Source organism: Eptatretus burgeri, chromosome 11, assembly GCF_056783735.1.
Source record: "Eptatretus burgeri isolate ZD-2024b chromosome 11, Ebu_testis_v1, whole genome shotgun sequence".
Classification (NCBI taxonomy): Eukaryota; Metazoa; Chordata; class Myxini; order Myxiniformes; family Myxinidae; genus Eptatretus; species Eptatretus burgeri.
Window position 1 is genome coordinate 81,555,190 of NC_140971.1, and position 12,464 is coordinate 81,567,653.

Below are 12,464 nucleotides of genomic sequence, written 5' to 3' on the forward strand. Positions count from 1 at the left end.
AAACACAACACTTATACTTTACATTCCTACTCTAAGCCTTAACGACACTATTCACGGGATATTTACACTTGACCGCGTCCCCCAGTGGATGCTAATAGACCCAGCGTTACCTGGGAAGCCAATTTTCAAATTTGCTTGACCCCAAAATTATGCGGACATCATTCCCTTGCTGCACATGTCAAGTTGTGTGGGATCGAGTGGGACTCACACATCTTCACAACACTCACACCATGCTCATCATCACATTTCTAGGTCATGGTCCCCATTTTAATGATGCAGGCTGAATCCCGTCATGGCCGTGGGGTGGGTCACCACAAGATGATGGGGGCATCGCAGGTGCAACCATGCCCACAGGTAAGCTTTAGTCCAACCCGGACGTTTCTCCGCCCCGCTCCCTTTGATTCGCACCCCCCTGGTAGCCATCAGCTCTAACCCCGTACAACACACTGGAAGGGGTCTCACTGGTTCCTCTGGCCTTCCTGGATCGCCAAGGTCCTACCAGCCTTGGTCGCCCAACCAGACCCTCTCCCAGTTGCTTCCAGACACTGTCACCATTAGCCACCAGGGGTGAATCTCCTTGAAGGGGGTCGCAATTCCCGCTCACCGTGAGCTTCAGCAATCCCTGCGGATAAGCACATCATCCCCACCCACAAAACCCACATGACTCCCCCCACCCCATTGGCCTTACATGTGACACCTGCATTTCTAACACTTCATCGCCCATGACCTTCCCTGTTACCACACCATGTCCAATAAAAAAATCAATGTGTGCAGCATACATTTCACTTCTTAACTTGAAACAACTCACACAGCACTTCTCACCCAATCCACGCACCAGCCATTGGACAGCCACTCGTGCCCGCTTTGTTACCAATTACCCACTGTCCCTATTGTCACTCTAAAACCCAGCAGAACTTACAAACCCATGCCAATTTTCCCACAATTCACTATTTTCACCAAAGGAGGGACTTCGCCACAATCTCACAAGCCGAGCATGGCCCGAAATGCTCAGCCCGATCTAGTCTCCCCGACCCCCGACAGTGATCTCCGGACTCGACCTATGAAAGGGCACCTCGAATAGACCTGGCGGTTCAGCAGGAGGATTCATCCTCTCAGAGTCTAAAAGTCTATTGGAGGGTCCCTCCATCGCCGGGTACCGGCAATATCGTTGCACATGTCCTCTTCGCCCGCACCGGAAACAACTCCCCATAAAAGGCCCCAGTGGGTATCTGTGTAATGTCTCTTCCGGTTCCGGACCCCCTCAACCATAATCGAATTGCTCTATTGGCTGAGCTGGACCCCGCCGCTGTGGCGCAACTACTGCCGAATTACCCTTGCTGGGCCCGCACCAGATCACAGTTTGCTGCGAACCCAAACCGACGGCTCAACGCCTCGCAAATGTGGGAGCTGGTCAACATCCCCTCTGCGATCACGTTAAACAAATCTGCGGCTGGTCTCCGCAATGTTGCCACCAAATTCCCTGTACGTTCCCGCTCATTCCACCCGTTTAGTCGGGAAATGCACTCAAATTGCGTCAGAAAAGCTTCAACGCTCCCTGATCCGTCAAAATTTACCAGGGGGATCACTTTCCCGGTGGCCCGCTTCCCAGTTTCTCCCTTGTCCAAATCCAGCCCAGGGATCAAACACCCTTGTGGCTGCGTATCCAATTTCGGAGCCCACTGTGGCCAAAGATGTTTTGTGGTGAGGGTCTCATGGGTCAATTTTGCCTCCTGTTCCAAACGTTGAATGGACCGATTCACCTCTTCCCGCAGGATCTTCTGAGCCTGCACAACCTCCTCCAAGGCTCTGTCGCGAGTTTGTAGCTGCTCCTCAACCAACCCGGACACTCTACTTACAAAAGACGGCTCGACCAGGCCTTTATCCAAGTCTTCATCTTGGCTCATAATTTTATCTTGTTCGTCCAAACGAGCCTCCAATCCTTTTACCTCCTCCGCCAAATTCATCCCTTGCTTCCTCAGCTCTCCCCACTCTTCAACTTGCAGCTGCATACGAGCATCCACACAGGCAGAAATGACGGCACAAATGGCAAATCAATTCTACGTTGGCGGGACTGTTCAAGTCCCGTGGACGTCACATGAGCCGAAACGATGGAGGCGGTTTATTTTTTATAACCCAAAGATGGCGGTTTTAATCGCTCCACAGCAAACGGGACGAGGAAGGTGGCACGAGTCGCTTTTCACTGAGTTAATAATGTTTATTTCTCTAACCAGAAATAATAATCAGACTCGGCAAGAGGAGGGATCAGGGGCGATTCGACGGGATGGTGGTGTGGGTTCGGGCGTGGGGAAAACGCAAACAATTCCAATGGATATACAAATCTCAAACCCTCTAAGGCGTCAGGTACACACACACACACACACACACACACACACACACACACACACACACACACACACACACACACACACACACACACACACACACACACATTAGCAGGAACCCGTGGAAATTCCACGGAATGCAACATGTGACTTCAAGCCCTGAATGCTCCACGCACCCCTCTCACAATCCCATGTCCTTAACATCCACCTCCCAAAACAAAGGCCTCACCTATCCCCTCTAAACCCTAAGGCATCAATCCTCTTCCCACTCCAAGCCTTTAAACAATCTCCCCACCTGTCATAGTTGTCTGACTTGTACATACATCACCAACTCAGGACGTGGATGCCTGAGTGGACTTGCATTAATTCGAAGGGAATTAGGATACAATGGACAAATCAACACAGGAAATGGCATTTGAACCTGCAGTGACTGCATCATGAGCTCCGTGCATATTCTGGTGGTAGTCAAACGGGAGAACACTATCAAGGATCGGAAAGTGGGAGAGTGGTTTGCGGGTGGTGGGGAGGGAGGTCACAAGGGAAAACATGTTATTAAAATAGTTTTTTACAGGCTAAGGCAAATTAAAAATGAATCACTGATGATCATGGGCAGAAACAATGCAATTCTGTGAAATCAACGAGTGGGCACTTCCACTTGGAGGGCAGGAGTACCGTTCTCGGCCCATCTTCGGTGGGCAACTATTGGAAATGCACCTTATAAATTTGGAAAGAAATTTTATTGATTACAACAAATCATAATTTTCAGATCCCATTATATCATGAGGAAGACAAAGGAAGGTGATTTGTCAGAGGTGGTGCTAAAACACACACACGCGCGCGCGCACGCACGCACGCACGCACACACACACACACACACCTGTTAAAAAGTCCCAACTAAGTAAAAGGTGTCGGAGATCATAAGCATTTCCCCCATTCATAGTTTCCCTATTCATAGTGTGGCCACAATTTTGGCAATTATCCTAATTCAATATCAGCAAAACTCTCAAATAAACAAAAGGTGAAGGCAATTATACAATGCATGTGTGGGAGTAAACGATGCTGAAAAACTTTCAACAGACACATCTTGAGAGTCCGTGTGCTCGATGCCAAACTTAAATGTAGTTTATTCATTACCTCATTGAAATAGTGGAATATTTAGCTTTTCATGCCATTAACGTCAAGCCTTCAAACCCCCTCCCCACCAATCATGGTCACCTGTCCATCTTACAATCCCACGGTATGTGCGGAAAGGACATGTGACAATAAATGACCTGAAAGAATTTAACTTCTTCTTGATGCATGTGTATATATACATTGTTACCCTTAGATGCAGGTGTCAACAACTTGCACCTTTCCAGTCCAAAGGTCCGGGAGACCTGGAAAATGCAAGAGCGTAAAAAAATGTAAAAAAAATGTAATTGTTGTTATTTTATTCTTTGTTATTCTTTTGCAATCAAGGTCGATGTTCAAGGATGAGTATTTACTCAGAAAAGTGACATTGATCCTTTTATTTGGAATATATCTCCACAACTTTGTCAAAAACTTGACACCTTTCCAGGTGTCGGGTTTGGGAAACCCATAAGACGAACAGTAAGACACATAAATTGGCAAAGCTCGTGAAACTCACAAAATCATGAAAATAAAAAGAATAAGGTTACCTTTACCAAATGAATCGAAGAAGAAATCAAATCTCAAGGATGATAAAACCACCAAAGAGAAGTCGATGTGAGAAGAAGTCAATTCGAACAGGAAAAGCTCACAAGAGTAAATTAAATGTAGAAACACATTTATACATGACAGTGGAATGGAATGACATTATGAATGATTCAGCTTGATTCTCTTCCCCCTCCCACCCTCCAAGTTTAGAATTTGAGGACATGTTGTAATGCTAATGAGGTAATTAGGCAAACCACGAGGACTGGAAAGGAAGTGTAATGGAAAGAAGTTTTTCCCAATTTTTGTTTTATTTTATTTATTTATTTATTTTCAAAGTGCTGAACATCAGTTGGTCAAGCTGGTCAAGTTGGAAAAATCAGTTGGTAAACTAAAACATAATCTTACATATAAAGTTCTTTCTAACCACTGACTCACTCACTCACTCACTGGTTGATATGAAAGATCAGATTGCTTGACGGAGAAAGCTGAAATTTTGCATGTCGATGGACATCAAAACCGACACACTGGAAAAAAAAAATCACACAACCTTCAGAAAGCATCCGTAAATCAAAATATAAGTAAATGAAGAAAAAAATGACAAATCAAATGCAGGTGAGTGGCCGGAGACAATGGGGAAACACGGGTTTGTATACTTACACGATGTGTAAGTACACCACACTAGTATATATATATATATATATATATATATATATATATATATATATATATATATATATATATATATATATATATATATATATATATATACACACATATACAGTGGGGAAAACAAGTATTTGATACACTGCCGATTTTGCAGGTTTTCCCACTTACAAAGCACGTGGAGGTCTGTAATTTTTATCATAAGTACACTTCAACTGTGAAAGACGGAATCTAAAATAAAAATCCTGAAAATCACATTGTATGATTTTTAAATAATTAATTTGCATTTTATTGCATGAAATAAGTATTTGATACATCAGAAAAACAGAACTCAATATTTGGTACAGAAACCTTTGTTTGCAATTACAGAGATCAGACGTTTCCTGTAGTTCTTAACCAGGTTTGCACAGACTCCTGCAGGGATTTTGGCCCACTCCTCCATACAGATCTTCTCCAGATCCTTCAGGTTTCGGGACTGTTGCTGGGAAACACAGACTTTCAGCTCCCTCCAAAGATTTTCTATTAGGTTCAGGTCTGGAGACTGGCTTGGCCACTCCAGGACCTTGAGATGCTTCTTACGGAGCCACTCCTTAGTTGCCCGAGCTGTGTGTTTCGGGTCGTTGTCATGCTGGAAGACCCAGCCACGCCCCATCTTCAATGCTCTTGTTGAGGGAAGGAGGTTGTTGGCCAAGATCTCGCGATACATGGCCCCATCCATCCTCCCCTCAATATGGTGCAGTCGTCCTGTCCCCTTTGTAGAAAAGCATCCCCAAAGAATGTTTCCACCTCCATGCTTCACGGTTGGGATGGTGTTCTTGGGGTTGTACTCATCCTTCTTCTTCCTCCAAACACGGCGAGTGGAGTTTAAACCAAAAAGCTCTATTTTGGTCTCATCAGACCACATGACGTTCTCCCATCCCTCCTCTGGATCATCCAGATGGTCATTGGCAAACTTCAGACAGGCCTGGACATGCGCTGGCTTGAGCAGAGGGACCTTGCGTGTACTGCAGGATTTTAATCCATGACGGCCTAGTGTGTTACTTATGGTTTTCTTTGATACTGTGGTCCCAGCTCTCTTCAGGTCATTGACCAGGTCCTGCCGTGTCGTTCTGGGCTGATCCCTCACCTTTCTCATGATCAGTGAGGCTCCACGAGGTGAGATCTTGCATGGAGCCCCAGACCGAGGGAGATTGACTGTTATCTTGAACTTCTTCCATTTTCTAATAATTGCACCAACAGTTGTTGCCTTCTCACCAAGCTGCTTGCCTATTGTCCTGTAGCCTATCCCAGCCTTGTGCAAGTCTACAATTTTGTCCCTGATGTCCTTAGACAGCTCTCTGGTCTTGCCCATTGTGGAGAGGTTGGAGTCTGATTGATTGAGTGTGGACAGCTGTCTTTTATGCAGATAACGAGTTCAAACAGGTGCAGTTAATACATGTAATGAGTGAAGGGCTTCTTAAAGACAAAACTAACAGGTCTGTGAGAGTCGGAATTCTTACTGGTTGGTAGGTGATCAAATACTTATTTCATGCATTAAATGCAAATTAATTATTTTAAAATCATACAATGTGATTTTCAGGATTTTGTTTTAGATTCCATCTTTCACAGTTGAAGTGTGCCTATGATAAAAATTACAGACCTCTACGTGCCTTGTAAGTGGGAAAACTTGCAAAATCGGCAGTGTGTCAAATACTTGTTCTCCCCACTGTATGTTTGTGTATGTATGTATATATATATATATATATATATATATATATATATATATATATATATATATATATATATATATATATATATATATATATATACATACACACACATACATACATACACACACACACACACACACACACACACACACACACACACACACACACACACACACACACACACACACACACACACACACACACACACACACATACACACACACACACACACACACATATCCAACCACTGACTCACTCACTCACTGGTTGATATGAAAGATCAGATTGATTGACGGAGAAAGCTGAAATTTTGCATGTCGATGGACATCAAAACCGACACACCGGAAAAAAAAAAAATATCACACGACCATCAGAAAGCATCCGTAAATCAAAATATAAGTAAATGAAGAGAAAAAAATGACAAATGAAATGCAGGCGAGTGGCCCGAGACAATGGGGAAACACGGGTTTGTATACGTTCACAATGTGCAAGTACACCCCACGAATATATATATATATATATATATATATATATATATATATATATATATATATATATATATATATATATATATATATATCCATCAAGGCATCTCAAGGTGATGGGGATGGGACAGGCACATGCCTGGGGGATGGCCAGACGGAGGCCCCTGGAGTAGCGGCGGAAAGTGGACGGAAAGTGGACGCAGCGACGCGCTGCTCTGGCGCATACTCCCATACCTGACCTGACCTGATATCAAGGCACCTCTCAAGTGTCCTTGTTTGTTTCCTACTCTCGGCATCATGGAGAAGCATACAGTTTACTATTGCATGGAAGAATTTCACCTTAAGGTTTCTCTCAATGTTGGATCTCCAAGCATAAAGGGCATGGAGCAGAATATATATTACTTACACACACACACACACACACACACACACACACACACACACACACACACACACACACACACACACACACACACACACACACACACACACACACACACACACACACACACACACACACCACTTTGAGACTGAGTGAGTTTCCCCACCACCTCCTGAAACCCACATATGGAGATAACAACCAACAACCAACGACACACACACATACACATGATCTCTTTTGCAACTCTCATCATATAGTTGGTTTCTTGCTCAACCATTTTACCACTGACACTTTGCATCTTTTAAAGCCTGGTGTTGGCGCAGTGGTTAAGGCAGCGGCTTGGGATCCAAAACAGTCCTGAGTTCAAGCCCCGTTGAGCCACTGAATTAATACACTAGGGGGTTGACTCAGCCTGTCATCCTTCCGAGGTCGGCGAAATGAGTACCAGTGTACTGGGCCGGTGTATACCCCCGGTTAAAATAGGTGTACCATATCCTTGTGTCGTAAGAGGTGACTAGGGTTGCGTCAGGAAGGGCATCCGGCGTAAAACATGTGCCAAATCACTATGCGGATCATACGGATGATCCGCTGTGGCGACCCCTAACGGGAGCAGCCGAAAGACGAACAACAACAACACTTTGCATCTTTTAACGCAACAATAGATGAATGCACTAAATGTTAAATCAGAGTTCAGGGCCATCTCTCATCTCTCTCAACAGTTATCGTGTCTGACCGGTACTGAGGCTCACTTTCAAAGCTGTGTGTTAATGCTTTTGCGGGCCGGACGGGGGTTCTTGAATTATTAGCAGATTAACTCTGGGAAACAACAGGTTATTCTTGATTTACATGCCGTCACAGGATCTTCCTCTCGAGAATGGTTTCACACAAAGCAGCACTTTAGGACGGGCCTAATTTCTGGTGTACATCAGTGACATCTCCACTTTTCTGGATAATCCTCTGTTCAATTTTTCGCAGATGATTCCATCAGTGTGCAGGACAGTAATATGACATTTCTGAGAGACAGGCTGATGTGGCATCCATCTCTAGAGATCAAAAGAAAAAGTGTGTCGTTTATCAGCTGGATCCTATTAGCTGGAACAGGACGTTAGAACACGTCATTTGGCACAGGGAAATCATATGCTCTCAACTATGTTCCTCCACAAGCATCAGCCTTCAAATCCCTCTATTTCTCTTGCCAACCTTAGAAGAGGTGCAATCCCTGGAGCTCCCAGATCTCACAATTTGTCACAACCTCTCTTAGGTGGACCACATCTCCCCCGAACTAGCTTCTAGATCACTTGAACACATTGCTGTTTGCTGCAGAGTTAAGTCCATTCAAAATCACTCAAAGGTCATTGCAGTGTATAAGGTCTTCATCTGAAGTATCATAGAGTATGGGTTCCCACTCAGGGCTTGTAAAACTGCTTCACATCTTGCTCCTCTGGAGGTGAATGAGCCAAAAACTCCCCCATTGGCATCTCAGCAGGAAACCTAACCCAAGGTGGGCTTCTCTCCCACAACAGGCAGTTTGGTGGACTCTGTTTTTTTTCTTCTTCTTCTTAAATCGCTTCACTTTTGGCCACGCTCCTCCTGCCCTCTCATCCTTTCTTCCATCCCCAACCAGTGCAGGTTGCACATGTTCTTCCACACTGACACACCTGGTTGATCATCTGTCAATATGTGAACGTGCTGCCTTCTATTGTTTAGCTCATCCTTAGCTATGAGATTATCACGTGGCGTAAATTTATTTCATATTACCTTGCAGTCTGCTACGAAATAAATACAGGAGATGTTACTACAAAAAATGCAGATAATTAATTTCCCATTACGAAAAGCTCTGCAAATCGCCGATTTGCTAAGTGGTGGTGATAAAAAAAAAAGTTTTTTTAAAATTAACTTGCCTTGGTGGCGTAATGGTTGGAGCATCCACTCTGAGTGTGTGAGGTTGGTGGTTGAAGCACTCACCAAGTCTTACCAAAGTACGTGCACCTTGCATGTTTCACACTCAACCTTTAAACGGAAAACTTACAAACAAACAATCATCGGCCATAATAATAATAATGATAGGATTAATGGTGTTCTCCTGTGTTGTAGTCAACAATAGCAGCAACAAAATAAAATTGCGCATGCACGCACGCACGCACGCACGCACGCACGCACGCACATACTTGAGATCTGGGAGGGCTCAGTTACACCTTCTGAAACCCGCAAATGGAGATAACAACCAACGCCACAAATGTACATTGTACACATTATCTCTTTTGTAGCTCTCCGATCATATAGTCAGCTTCTTCCCCAACTCAATTATTAATAGTGGTCTGAGGATATTGTACATATATCATAATATTATTTCAAGAACGACAAGGACATTAATACACAATGGTCTTACATCTTGCATTATGATAATTTCAAGAACTATGAAATGAACATTATTTTTTGGATTTAAACCTGAGATTCCAGCATCATAAGCAAGGTGCTCGTATTGGAAAACCAAACAGCCCAATACGCAAATTGATACAGAGCTCATCTTCATTTTCTATAAAGAGGGGGTGTAAATTGACAAATCCAAAATTGACAATAGGAGGAGTTGGTAATGATGGAGAGGGGTGGTGGGGGAAGGCAAGAAATCTGGAGTGCAAGAAAAAAAAATCATATAAAAGAGTTTGGGAGAAGAATAAGGGAGGAAAAGGCCAAAAAGATGAATAGGAGTGGCGGAGAGTGAGCCTGGGGAGAGGAAAATGACCGCAAATTCCATCCTTTTTGGTACGTATAATATAGATTGATACAAAAGGATATTCTCCATTCTACATTGGTTAAAATATTTGATGTAATGATGCCAGCGATAATGTATTCATGTTTGAAGAACTGTTGAGGCTTCGAGGAAACACTTTCACATTATATTCTGGAGCAGTTCATGAAGCTTTTAAACACATCAGACATTTTCAAAGGTTTTAACATCAATTATCATGCCTGATGAGGTTGAACATTGTGTTACAATACACATGGAACCCATTTTAGCTGATCCGTGAAGGTCCAAGATCAAAATTGCCATCGACGTTGGAGATTAAGTGCTCACTCTCATGTTAGAAAAAAAAGCAGCAAATCACATCAATCTTACTTGTGTCTATTGTCTGGACATGTCTGTCTGTCTCTGTCAGAATAGAGACATCAAGAGAGAATTATGATTACAAAGAGAACATTATTCATGCAGTGTCACGGAGTCCTCCGAAGGTATACCGTATTGATGGTCCAGAGGGAAGGACCTTTACGACTTCCAGTCCAATGATCAACAACCATGGCCGGAGGTCACCAGAAACGCAATGAATGATGGACCAAGTCACGTGAAGATCAACTGTGAATATGCAGATTCTTCGCTTAAACCTGATACAGTATTCATGCCGACATTTTGTCACGACTAAGGCGTGTTGTAAGTACCCTGTCATGATGTAGAAAAATGAGTGCTTCCTTTTGAATAATGAATAAAGGCACTTTGGTTTTATGACTTCCTTTGTGTTCCTGGAATTCAGAATTTAAGGCTGCATTGTTCAATGCAAAAGAAAATGGCTTTGTCCTTTTCCGAAAGCAGTCCATATATTCACACCATGGCCTGGTATTCATGTCGTGATTCACATCATGCATCCCATTCTGCAGAACCCGTATTCGACGTCAGCCCCAATCATCAATCCAGGCTTGCTTTACATTTTACAACTTCACAAAAATGCTAACAGCTAGGGCTGGTAAGAATCCACACCTTACAGCATGTCTAAGGCTGCAAGGCCTCAATTACTCTGTCTGACACTTTTCCAGCCTCTTCAGCATTCCCTTTCAGATTTTTATGCTTTTACATTTTTCTTAAATCTGCCCACAAAGTTCTCTGCAACCACCAACAATGTACAGTATTCCCATTTTGAAATGATTTATTGCCTACCCACTTGATGTTTTTCATCATTTTCCTTTTTGCAGTTCATCCTCGGCATTAAGCTAAAGTACATTTAGAATTTCCTGACTGCCATATCATACAGAGAGAGAGGGAGAGAGAAGGAGAGAAAGAGAGAGATAGAGAAGGAGAGAAGGAGAGAAGGAGAGAGAGAGAGAGAGGGAGAGAGGGAGAGTGGGAGAGTGGGAGAGTGGGAGAGTGGGAGAGTGGGAGAGAGAGAGAGAGAGAGAGAAGGAGAGAAGGAGAGAAGGAGAGAAGGAGAGAGAGAGAGAGAGAGAGAGAGAGAGAGAGAGAGAGAGAGAGAGAGAGAGAGAGAGAGAGAGAGAGAGAAGGAGAGAGAGAGAGAGAGAAGGAGAGAGAGAGAGAAGGAGAGAGAGAAGGAGAGAGAAGGAGAGAAGGAGAGAAAGGGAGAAGGAGAGAGAGAGAGAGAGAGAGAGAGAGAGAGAGAGAGAGAGAGAGAGAGAGAGAGAGAGAGAGAGAGAGAGAGAGAGAGAGAGAGAGAGAGAGAGAGAGAGAGAGAGAGAGAGAGAGAGAGAGAGAGAGAGACGGAGAGAGAGAGAGAAGGAGAGAGAGAGAGAGAGAGACGGAGAGAGAGAGAGAAGGAGAGAGAGTGAGTGAGAGTGAGTGAGAGTAGGAGAGGGAGAGGGAGAGAGATAGAGATAGAGATAGAGATAAAGATTTGACTTTTATTGCAAAAGAATAAAAAAACAATTTATAAAGGAAAAACATTTTTCATAAAGACACAAAAGTTACATATTCAAGAATCCAAGGTTACATAATGTTAACAAAAGTGATCAGTCTGTGATTATAAGACCATTTTGAACAGTACAGTGCGATCATTTAGAGCCCACACACTTTTAAAAATGCACATTTTGTTTATGGAAGTGTAAAACGAAAATTCCATTTTAATACGGGCAAAAACGATTCCTTTAAACAAAGCCAGAAGGTTATCAGCACACCCTGAAATATTTTCAATTTCATTCTCCTTGTGCGATTTATCGACTTCTTTGCTGTGGCAATGAGAAAATTGGTCAAAATTACTTCCAGTGGATGTGTTTTGGAGTCTAAGACAAAAATAAAAACTTTTAAAGTAAAGTTCAAAGAAAGCTTGGAGCACAATTGACAAAGCAAACCAAACAAAGGGATCAAGCGTGCACATTCAACATAAGCATGTGACAAGGTCTCGAGAGTTCCACAGAAGGGACATTGGTCAGGTATTTCAGGAGAAAAAACATGCAGGAGTTTGTTGGTAGGTAATACCCAATGTGCCAACCTCCAAGATAGGTCAGC